Below are 13661 nucleotides of genomic sequence, written 5' to 3'. Positions count from 1 at the left end.
TATATATAATAAAAGAGTAGTTTGGCCAGATAGTTATTATATTAGAGCCTTTTCTCTTTATATAGCTTATATAAGTTCGGAGAGAATTATATTTACTTTAGCTATATTAACGAAATTATTATAGAAGATCTAGTATAATTTAAAAATATTATATATAAATAGGAGATTATTTAGATATAGCCCTACTATTCAGGATACGGGTAGTTAGGTACTTTTAGAGAGAAAAGATAGTTTACTATTAAGTCTTATAAATATATTATTATATTTCATAATATTAATATAATTATTAAGGCAAAGATTAAGGAAATTACTTTAGAAGTAATTAAAGATAGTAATGCCTTACGGGCGAAATTACTTCTTAAGAGAGGTAAAGAATAGCTTGAGATCGGATTCTTATATGCCTTTTATAAGATTATATCTCTTTGTTTTAATATAGAGAAAAGTAGTTAGACTAAGCTTACTACTTATAATACTTCTCTCTTAAACTTAAAGTTCCTCTCACTTATTAAATCGGGCTTAATAAGCCTCTTATATTTTAACGGGAGACTTTATAAGTCTGACTGACCTAGAGAGAATTCTATCTAGAAGCTTCCGGTAAAAGTAGTTCTTATTAATAAGGGTATTATTAATTCTTTAATACTAGTTAACCTAGTTAGATTCATTAAGTTCCGGAATAGTAGTAAGAGCCGAAGAGGCAAACGGTCTAGTCTCTAAAGCCATTATTAAATATTGCCTGTTTAGTTAAATAATTAGATATAAAGTACTCGGTAAAGGAATTATTAATCTGGTTTAGTTAAAGCTATATAGTATTTAATAATTTTTTAGTTAAATCTTTCCTATATATCCGTATTCCAGGTCTTAACTCAATAACTAAAGAAGGATATAGGTAATAGAGATCTAGGGTTTAAAGAGCTTGAGGCCTTAGTATCTGGATAAGTATATTCGGAGAGAGGAAGTTCGATTTCTGAATTAGTATAATTAGAATTAGAGTCTTAATCGGATTTAGTATTAAAGGATTTAATTAGAGTATTAATAAGGGTATATATATAGTAAGAGAACAGGTCAGGTTAGAAGAGAAGTATATCTTATAATTAAGTAATTCTATAAGTTCGAGTATTTCTTAATAAGATAAATATTTCATTTATAGAAAACGCCTGCTTTAAAACCGCTTATAGCTCTTGGGCTATTAGCTCTTCGACTATCTGTTCTATTATTAGTTAAGTAAGACAGAGAGATTAGTTAATAAAAGAAATAGATAAGTTTAGAAATTAGAGTATTAGAATTCTTATTAATTAAGGTTTACTAGAACCATATTATTGGGTCTACTAGTATCTTGGTATTCATATAGCTCTTAAACTAATAGAAAACTCTAATATTAGAAGATTAGGAGATAAGAATAGCTTATAAGAATAATTAATTCATTAGCTTCGGAAATAAGGGAAAGCTTATATTAATTCTTTTATATAAGGTATAAATTACTAAATAGATCCGAGAATATCTAGAGAATTATATTTATTATTTCCTGAGATAAGAAGAAAATCTAATATCTCGGTAATTTTAATAGTAATTAAAGGATCTATATCCTTAATTTGATTTTATATAAAGGCTTATAGAGCCAAGCACTTTTGGGTTAGAATTATCTGTTTATAAAGTAATAAATTAGATTAGGTAACTTAGCTTTATAGAAGTCGCCGGGCTCAGAACCTATTAAATAAATATACGTATATATATAAGTAGATTAGATCTTAATTAATCTCTTATAGAATAGGAGGTGGGCAGAGCTTACTTTATATATATATTTATACTAGCTAGTTAGCCTTATATATAGTTATATATATATAATATATTATATAACTATATTTAATACTTATAACTAGTACTAAAGAGCCCTAACCTATTTAGTAAAGAACTTATTAAGGGCATATAACTTATAGAGGGTATTAAGAGAAATAATAAAGACTAGAAAAGCTAGAAGCTAAAATATATAATTAATAAGAGATATACTTATTATAGTAATAAGAAGAATCTAGAATATTTTATTAAATACCTGAATTAGAGTAATAAATATAACTAGTAGTTTCTTATTAAGCTATTAGGAAACGCGAAAGAACTAGTATAAGAATATAAGACTAGACTAGTAATAAAGCTAGCCTCTTATTATTATAATTGCCTCAGAAAATAATAATAATAGTAAGATATATATTATTATTAAATATTACTTTTCTTATAATTACTATATAATATTATTATTCTCGTTATAAAATAGCTAGACCCAATTTAGTAATTTATTATAATCTCTTATAAAAATAAGGCTATTTATATATTTAATTTTTAATATTTATTAATATATCTTATATATTTTAATACTTTCTCTTTTTATTACTAAACCAGAATCTTATATAACTCCGAATATATTATATTAATTATAAATATAAGTAGTAGCCTAGCTATTATATAGAACTTACTAATTCCGGCCAAGCTTTTATTATTAGTACTATATTATTATATTAATAATAAGTTAAAGTCTAGTCTTATATTTAAGTTAGTAAATATTAAAGAATATTTTAGCCTTTATAATAACTTTATTAAGTATATTTCCCTTAGTAAGTATTATAAGCTAAATACTAATATAAAAGCCTAACTTAACTAAATTTATAAATACTTATACTTGCTTACTATAATAAATACTTCTACTATAATAAGGATTTCTATTATATTAAATCCGGTACTAGTACTTATATATAATATTCTTATAATAAGATTAAATAAGTATAAGAGTAGTTATATTAATATTAAGTAGCCAAATTCTAAGAAGCAAGAATTAGGCCGACTTCTAAAGGCCGAGAATAAGATTAATAATAAACTACTTTAAAAAATAAAGCATATTACTTAATAAATTCTTAATATAAATATATAACTTGCTACTTATATAAAGAAGGCATTTCGGGTTAGCCGGAATATATTATTTATCTATAATATATTAGCTAATAATATAAATAATCTTATTAGTATAATAGAGAATAAAAAGTATAATAATAAGATTAAGGAAATTATTTATAAAGTCTAAAAGACTTATTATAATACTATTATTAATACTGCTATTAATAATATTATATTTCTTTTTATAAAGAGAAATAGACTTCCTTTTCTATATAAACCCTTATTTATTTAGCTTAATATTAATAATAAAACTATTATTAAGATATGTAATTAGGCTTTATATAAGCTTATACTTAAGTAAAATAATGAGGTTTTAGTAAAATAATAAGATATAATTATAGAAAACTAATAAGTTATATTATATTATTAAGATATAGTTATAAAAGACTAATAAGTTATATTATATTATTTCTTATTAATTCCTGAAAAGTAATAGGTTATATTATATTATTTCTTATTAATTTCTAAAGAAAGTAATAATAACTATAATAATAATAATATTTTAGCCAAGAAGTAATTATCCGGTTAATGAGCCCGTTATAATACTATTACTAGCCCCTCTAATATAAAGTTTATTAAAAATATAAAATAAGAAATAATTAAGAATATAAAAGTTATTATTCTAAAGTATAAATATTTTAAAGTATTACTAGGATATATTAAGATAATAAAGAATAAATTTAAGAATGAAACTATAAAGAAAGTATATAATATTTCTCCGGGCTTTATATTAATATAAGAGGGCTTATTTATAAAGAACTTTATAAAAAAGAAGAAGTAAATATATATATATATTCTAATTAAGTTATTTTAAACTTCTTTTTTAGGAAACTATTATAATATCTTTATACTTATATTACTATAATTATATATATATTATATAATACTTTTTCTAGTCTTTAGTAACTAGAGTATACTAGTAACTCATAGCCTTATACTTCTAGTTTTAGGTAATTAGATAGATATATTTATAATACCTAGTTATATCTCTAGTTTTTAGTAATCTTAGAGATATAATTATATAATACCTATAATAGCTAGACTCTAGTCTTAGGTAATTAGAAGAATAATAGAACTTATTTTAGTAGTTCTTTTATTTAATTAGCTATTCTTTCTTAGTATTTGTTTTGTTTTTTATTATAATAAAAACGTTATTAGTATCTCTAGTAATAGTAATTATTATATAAATAATAGAAGTTATATTACTATAATATAATATAAGTAATACCTTAAAAGTAGTACTTCTCTTATATAGTAATAGATTATCTTTTATACTTTATATAACTCACTTCTTTTATATAATATAAAAGTAGTACTATTATCTTTAAATTATACTTTTATATTTTATTAAATAAAGTTCAAATATAAAAGCAGATTTATTTCTAGCTCTAGATAATATATAATATTATTAATTTAAAGCTATCTAATATCTTTTTTTATTATAAGTATTAATAGAATAATTATTTCTTTTTTATAAAACTTTAAAATATATTTTCTAATACTAGTAACTTTATTAATTTCCCTAGTATTAAATAGTTAAATTAACTTAAATAATTCTTATTTATATATTATATATTAAATATATTTGCTATTAAGAATAAAGATAATTAAAAGTAACTCTAATTCTAATAACTTAAATATCTAATAGGTTTTACTAAAGAGAACTAAAAGGTTATTAGTATTAAGAAATATAAAGATCTTTAAAATATAAGAAGATATTTTATAAAGAAAAAATTAAAGATATAACTATAAAATATAAAAAATAATCTGAATTATATTTTTATATATATCTTAGAATAAAGAAAAGAAAATAATAAATAAAAGAAGTATTTCGGAAATAAATAAAGCTATCTATTTATATATAAGAATAATATATAACTAAAGATTTAAATATAAAGTTATTTAAGTTAATATCTTGTTTATATATTAATAGCTGGCTTTAGTCTAGAGATTATCTTATTTTACTAAATATAGGTTATTTAAAAGAATACTCGTTAATTAATTTATAATTACTAATCTTTAAAGTTAAAGGCAAGTATAAATCAGGAATTTGAGATATATTTATAAATTATAAGATAAATATAGGATTTTAACTTCTCTTATTTTAATAAGTTATTATTTGTTTTTATATCTTTTTATTTTTATATCTTTTTATTTTTATATCTTTTTATTTTTCTAGTTCTCTTATTTCTCTTTAATCTTCCTCTTATATATAGCCTTAAAATATAAATATTTAATAATATATTTATTATTAATATAATAAAGTTTTTTATAATACTAGTATTTCTTATTATTAGCTTCTTTTCTTCTTATAATATATAAGAGTAATATTATTTGGCTAGATAGAAATTATATTAGTTCTAATAATATTATATTTATTTTATTAGAATTAATAAAGTTATTTCTTAATATTTAATATAATTTGAAAGTATTATATATAAATAAAAGGTTATTTAGGTAAAGCCCTATTATTTAGGTAATAAATAAATAGATATATTTAAAGAGAAGCTAGAACTCGCTATTAAAACAGACGAATTTATTATTATATTCTATAATATTTAATATATTATTTAGCTAGAGATTAAAGAGGTTATTTTATAGTTTATTAAAAGTTATAATATCTTATAAGTAAAAACGGAGTTTAAGATCTATAAAAAGAATCTTTAGATTATTTTTATTAGTAATACTAAAAATAGCATTTTCTTTTATTTTTATAAATAGTAATATAGTCGGACTAAACTTACTATTTACTATATTTCTTTCTTATACTTGAAATTCGTTTTATTTATTAAAACATATCTAATAGACCTTTTTTATCTTTTCTAGAATAAAGAAAAGCCGTCTAATTAGTTATTTAAAGTCTTTATCTATAATCTTTTAGTAGAAATAGTATTTATTAATAAAATTATCTTTAATATATCTATACTAGTTAACCTAATTAGATTTATTAAGGTCTAATATAGAGGCAAGAATAAAAGAAATAAATGATTTAGTCTTTAAAGCTATTATTAAATATTACTTATCTAATTAAATAGCTTATTATAAAGTAATTAGTAAATATTATATTAATCTTATTTATTTATAATTATATAATAATTAGTAATTACTCAATTAAATCTCTTTTATTAATCTACTATCTAAGTCTTAACTTAAAGACTAAAAAGTAGTATAAATAAAAGTAATCTGAGACTAATAAATTTAGAGGCCAGAGTATTTATATAAGAGTATTTAGAAATAGCTTTAGAATTTAATAGATTTATATAATTAGGATTAGAGTCTTAATTAGCTTTAAAGTTAAAAGATTTAATAGAAGTATTAATAAGTATATAAATATAGTAAGAAAACAGATCTGGTTTAAAGAAAAGTATTATTTAAGGGCAAGTAATCTTATAAGTTCTTATAAAGATAAATTCTTCTAATATAATAAAGAAATTATCTATAGGAAATATATGTTTTAAGGTTACTTATAGCTCTTGGCTTATTATTTCTTTAACTATATTCTAATCTATAATTAATAAAGTATATAAAATTCAGAAGTTTAATAAAGAAAGTTTCTATTAGGTTAAATATTAGTATATTAGATTTTTCTTTATTTAGCTTATTTCAGATCTATATTCTCGAGGCTTTAGTATCTTACTTAGTTTAAGGCTCTGTTTTAATATTAAGTTCCGAGACTAGTTAATAAAATCTCTAATATAAAGAGGTTAGGAGCTAAGTAAATATAGGTTCCAGATAAGATATTAATTTCTCGGGATAATTAGATTATTCCGGAGATAAGTAAAGAGTTAGTCTTATTCTGCTTTTTAGAGATTATATAAGTTATTAATTATAGGTTTATTATAAATAGGGGTTTATATTTAACTATTCTTAATAGCTAGTAAAATGAGATAATATAGAAGCATATATCCTTATATTCTTTAATATAATTAGAGTAATTTATTCTAATATAATTGGATTTGAAAATAACTTAGCTTTATATATAGGAAGTTGCCGGGCTCAGAATCTATTAAATAGTTATATATATAAGAATAAGTAGGTCTTGAAATAATTAATTACTTTATAGAATTTATTAAGAGAAAAGCTCTATTTATATATATTTTAATATTAGCTAGTTAGCCTTATATATAATTAGTATAGTTATCTAATTACATTTAATACTAAAGGGGCTTAGTCTTCTAAATATCTCTAATATATTTCAAGTATATTTCTTTAATAAAGCAGCTATATTATATATATCTAGAAAATATTTAACATTTGGCTAAATATCTCAGATATCGAGTATTCTAGAAATTATAATATTATTTTCTCTTTTAAAATAAGCTTATTCTTAAGCTTTATAAAAGCTATTAATTTATCTAATTTTATATTATTCTTTTCCTTAAAATAAGCTAATATCTCGAATATAAATATTATATATAAAAGGCAGGTATTTTTAATATATAATTTAGAAAGATTTATTATTATTTCTATATAATTCTAAATAAATATTATTTTTTATATAATCTAGCTAGTATTATAGGTTTCATAAAAATTCCAATATATTAATATTATTATTATAAAAGCTCTATAAAACTAAGAGGCTACTATTTAATACTAAAGCTAGATATTATATTAGATTCTTATTCTAACTAACTTATTAAACTTTATACTTTAGCTTATTTCTTATTAGCTTAACTATAATAACCTATTTAATACTATACTCTTATTTACTATTCTCTAATACTAATAGAAGTAGTTCCGGATTTATTTAATTTAGTAAAGAATTCTAGGGTTTTTTTATAGCTTTTTTATATAAAAAACTAGATATATTTTTATAATTTCTAATAGCTTTAAAAGAAAGAAATAATTATATTATTCTAGAATCTCAAATAGGTTCTTTATTTAGTTCTCTAGCTTCTAATTCAAATAATTAGATTTCTAGTACTTTATAATACTTTATATTTTATTTCCGATTTTAAAATTAATTAGATAATAGTATTTATTAGTTTATATTATATATTATTTCTATATTTGCTTTATATAACCTTAGATAAATTATTATAATTTATATAATTAATTTACTAATACTTTAGTTTTATTTCTATTTAGCTTCTTATTAGGTAAGCTAGCTTTAATAAGGAAATTCTAGTCTAGAGAAATATAAAGCTTATAGTTCTTTTTAATTATAAATAGAAACTAGCTAATAGTTTTATACTAAAAAAAGGCTTATTAATAATTAATTATAGTAATCTATTTATTCTAGTTATCCTAATAATAATTAATATATAGATATAATTTTTCATTAAAGTACTAATTAATAATCTTTATTTATTTATTTATTTAAAAATAATTAATTATTAAAAGCTTAAGCTTTATACTAATTCTTATATAAAATTCGCTCTAAAAATCAGATATAAATTAGGGTTTCTAATCTAATATAATTATTTCTGAAATACTTATTTAATATATTATATAAAATTAAAATAAAAGTATTAGCTATTTGGCTATAATTATATCTTATATAAGAATTATAATTAAGTACTTAAATAAGTAATTATATTATAGCCTAATTTGCTTTTCAAATAGCTTTTAAAATCTATAATAATATATTACTAGAAGTAATTAGGAACTAGAAAGAAATAAAATAAACTAGGCTTTTTATTTTTAGATATATATAATTTTTTATAAATATAGTAATTACTATAATATTAATTAGTATTCTTACTTATAAATAGCTAGTAATATTACTTTTTTAATAGCTAATAAAGCTTTATATATCTAGAATATCTAAAAAGAAATTTATTATATATTTTATAAATTAGAATAATTTATAAAAATAGTTTAGAAGTTATTTTATTCTCTATAATATAAAGTCTTTTATAATATAAAAAAAGACTATCTTATAATATTCAGATATTACTTTTAGTTTAAGCTATTATATATAGCTTTTTTAGATCTAATAATATATAATTATTTTATAAAATCTTATTTATAAGTTATAAGTTATTATATTTGGCGGGAGCTTCTAATAATACTTTTATAAAAGTAATTATAATAGAGTTTACTAGTAAAGCTTTTAAGAAAATATCTTTTTTTAAGGAAATTATATTTTTAATAAAAATATTTTTTTCTAGAAAGTTTTTAATATATATTTGGTTTTTAGAATTAAATTTCGGATTAAATAAATTAATTTTATAAAGTATTATTATAAGCTATAAGTTATAAATAATCTCTAAATTAATCTTATTTCTAGAAAAAAGTATTTAAGTTTATAGCTTTTTCTTAATCTAGTTCTAAGTATTTACTTTATTTTATTTTTATAATAAAGTATTTACTTACTTATTTAATTTTTTAAAATAATATATAAGCTTAAAATAATAATAAAATAAGAGCTTTTTAGTAATTATAAAATATTCTAAGATATAGTAATTAGAATAGATCTTAAAGAAAGTATTTTAAAAACCCTTTAGCTTAGCTTTCTATTTTTCTAATACTTGTATTATAATAAGTATTTCCTTATTATATATATTATAAATAAGCTATAGAATACTAAAGGCCTATTTCTGAATTTTATTAAAAAAATAAACTAGTAATTACTTCTTTAAATATATTTATTTCTATTATTATAAATAGATTTAAATTATAGTATTATAATATTAGAATAGAAATTATAGCTTTCTTTAAATAATTAAAAGCCTTTTAATATTATTTAGATTATTTAAAGAAAATATTCTTTTTTATAAATAAGATAAAAAATCTAATAAAGTATTTATAAAGGTTATAGAAGCTAAAAAAGAATTATATATTTTTAATTATTTTTAGGAATTACTAGTTATATATTACTTTAATTTTATTAGACTTTACTTTAATACTAGATATAAAAATAAAGCCCAAATACTTTATATATATAATCTTAAATTCTAATTTCTTAATATTTATTTAAAGGCTAGTAAAATATAAGTAATCTAAATCTAGTATTTTTTATATATATTATTTATATTTTACTAAATTCTTTAAATAAATAAGAATATTATTAAAATATATTATATAAAAGTTATTTAAAAATTTTAAAAAAAATATTATTTATATAGTATTAATATATAGCCGGGCTATTTATAAGGTTTTTCTAAAGAATATTATATTTATATACTTTATAGCAAGTATGAAATATTATTAGCTTCTGGAAGTCCGAGTCTATAGCTATATAATAGAAAGCTTAATAAATATCTAATTTAATATAGATTTTAGCTTTAGATAATTAATTTAAAATCTTACTAATAAATAAAAGAAAATATTAATTCTTTTAGATAATAGAAATTAATATAAAAATATAAACCTCTATTTACTTTCTTTATAAAAAGATTTAATAAAGTAAAGAAAGCTTAATTAGCTTTAATAAAGCCTTTAGTTAGATTATTTTTCAAGAAATACTTAATTTCTAAAAGTTCTTAAATAAATTATTACTAAAGAGATTAATATCTAATATTTTTAGTTCTTTTTAGGCCTTTAATTTAAATCTTATAATTATATAATTTATAAAAAGAAAAAATATTAGATTTTTTTTTTTAGAGAAAATAGAAATATATTTTTTAAATTCCGGAAATAATATTCTTTAAAGTTATTAAAGCTTTATTTCTTTTAGTTATTAATTCTCTAGGCTAGAAATAACTTCTTTTTTTAAGCTTTATGTTTTTTATTAATCTTATAAATAGAGATTTAACTAATAATATTATTTTTTCTTTTAATTATATAATTAAATATTATAAAAATAAAAATAACTAAATCTAATATTTATTTTTTATTAAGGACCTCTTTCTATTTCTTTAGCTTTTATTTAGATATTATATCTTAATTAGGCTATAAAAGCTTCTTTTTTATAGTTTTATATAATTCTTTCTAATTAGTCTAAAAAAATAAAAACTATTTAAAAATAAAAGATTTTTAGAAATATCTTATAATAGAATCTTATTAATTAATATCTTTTTAATACTTCTTATTAAATTACTTCTCTAGCTAATATTAAAAAATACTAATAATATAACTAAATTATATAGATTTAAACTTATTCTTTAATTATATAAGTTTATATCTTTTATAATTAACTAGAATATTAATATATATAGCCTATTTTCTACTAAGAATAATATTATAATTTCTAAGATTTAAGATAATTATAAATATATTAATACTTTATTTATTAATTAGAAATAAGACTTTTATATTTTTTTTTAATAAACTTAGCTAGCTTTCTATTAAAATCATATATAATATAGAATAAAAAAAAGAGTTATAATTCTATTTCTAGAAATTACTTTATAAGCTAAATAAGCTTTATATTAATAAAAGTATAATTATTAGCTCTAGTATTAATAAGAGAAAGAAACTTAATTTCTAATTTATTTATATTAATAATATTAGATAAATTAAGTTAATTTCTACTAAATTCATATTATAAGCTCCTAAAATAAAGACTTTCTTTAGAAATACTTGTTTTCTAGTTCTATATTAGAATTAGAACTTGAATTCTTTAAATACTTTACTAGAATAAAAACTAGATATTCTAATAAAATAGGAACTAAGTCTAGTTTAATTCTAGAAAGAGCTATTTTAGTTTCCTTACTATATCTAATTAGATAATAATAAATATAATAGCCAAACTTATTATAGTTATAATAATTAATAATTAAGAGATCTTTAGTTTTTATAAAATATTACTTATATTTATAAAAAGATATATATTTAATAAGAATAGTTAATATAAGCTTCTTAGATTCTTTTTTAGAAATATAATTCTTAAAAATATAAGAGAATATAATACTAGAATAGTTTCTATTTTTTTATATTTCTTAGTTTTCTTATATATAGCCTTAATTTACTAATTATTAATAGTATAATATTAATAGAAGAATTATTATAATATATATATTAACTTTTAAAGCTTTAGTAAAAGTTTCTTATTTAGTTTATATTTAATATTTTAAAAACTAATATTATCTTTTATAAATAATTATAAAAAGAAAATATAAAACTTCTAAAATACTTAACTAGAATATATTTAAAGCTTATTAAAGTTATAATAAGTATTCTATATTTTATTATAATTAGAATATAACTTCTTTAGGTAAGAATATAGCTTTAAGAGCTAATAGTACTAATTTAGACTATTTTTATTTATATAAGAATTAGTTAGAATAAAAGTATTACTTATAAGTCTATTAGAAATATAAATAATTTTGAGATTTTCTAAAAGATATAAATTAGTATTTCCTTATAGCTTATTTTTAATCTAAACTAGCTAGTTATTAAAAATAATATAATTTCTAGTAAAGAGAATTAGATCTGGAAATTTAGTAATTCTAGTATTTCTAAAAAAGATATAAAATATAAGAAATAGTTCGGAATTCTTTAAATAAAGTTTTAGAATAGCCGGAATTATAGAAATAATAGAAATAAATAAAGTAGAAATAGCTAAAGCTATTATAAATTAATTTATTATAGCTATATAGTATTTAATATTATTCTCGAGTTTAGTATTATAAAGCTTAGTATTCTCAAAAAGGCCCTTAGTATTTTTATAACTTATTTTATATAAAATAGCCTTTTTAAGATTCTTCTAGTAATTAGTAATAATTAGTTTTTTAGATCATTTATATAGTTCTTTAGTAATAATAAGCTAATTAATATATAAAAGCTTTTTAATAAAAAAGAAAGCTCTTTTTTTTATAAATTTATTTAAGAAACTTCTAGAAATATTAATAAAGTATTTAATTCGAGAAGAGCTACTAATAGAATAACCTGAATTAATAAAAGCCTTAAAAGAAATTAATATTATTCCGGATTATATAATATTTTAGAAAGTTAATTTATTATATTTTTTTCCTAATATATTTTTCTTAGTAGTTTTATTACTAGTATATATATAGGGCCTATAAGATTATAAAATAGGACTTAAGAATAGTAATTAGATTACTAGCCTATAAGTATTTATTATTTTAGAACTTAATTAAAGAATAGCCTTTATTTAAGGTTCTTTAATTTTCGGGTTTTTAAAAGAATTTCTAATATATTATTAATATATATTTATAAAAATATAAATACCTGATTTTTTTAAGAGTTCTAAAGCTTTTTGCTTTTATTATTCTGAAATCTATTACTTGTATTTCTGAGGTTTTATTATCTTAGTAATACCTATATTTCTAATAGTTCTAAATTAGTTTATTTAAAATTCTCTATAGAATTAAAGGAAATAAGCTTTAAATATTATTACGGATATAGTATTTAGGGCTTAAAAAGTAAAGTAAAAGGTCTTTTATAAAGATAATTTAAAGCTAAGAAAAAGAAAACTAGAATATAGAAAGCTATAAAAGAATATATATATTTTATAATATACTAGTTTCAAAAGAGCTTAGTTTTTTTTTAATATCTCTAATATATTTTAAATATATTTCTCTAATAAAGCAGTTATATTATATATATTTAGGAAATATCTAATATCTGGCTAAATATTTCAGATACCGGGTATTCTAGAAATTATAATACTAAATACTATTTTAAAAAAAGCCTAAATAATACTATTAATAAGAAATATTAAATTAAAATTAAAAAAGTTTAAGCTAAAATTTATAAATCTATTTAAGATTCTTAAATATATTAGTAATTTAATATATATAATAAAAAAGAATTAGAAACTATATTTATATTTTTCTAAAAAACTTCTAAAATTAATAAAAATAAAATAAAAA

The sequence above is a fragment of the Hyaloscypha bicolor genome, assembly GCF_002865645.1.
Source record: "Hyaloscypha bicolor E unplaced genomic scaffold K444scaffold_183, whole genome shotgun sequence".
Lineage (NCBI taxonomy): Eukaryota > Fungi > Ascomycota > Leotiomycetes > Helotiales > Hyaloscyphaceae > Hyaloscypha > Hyaloscypha bicolor.
The sequence above is the reverse complement of the archived record's forward strand: the minus strand, read 5'-3'. Positions refer to the sequence as shown.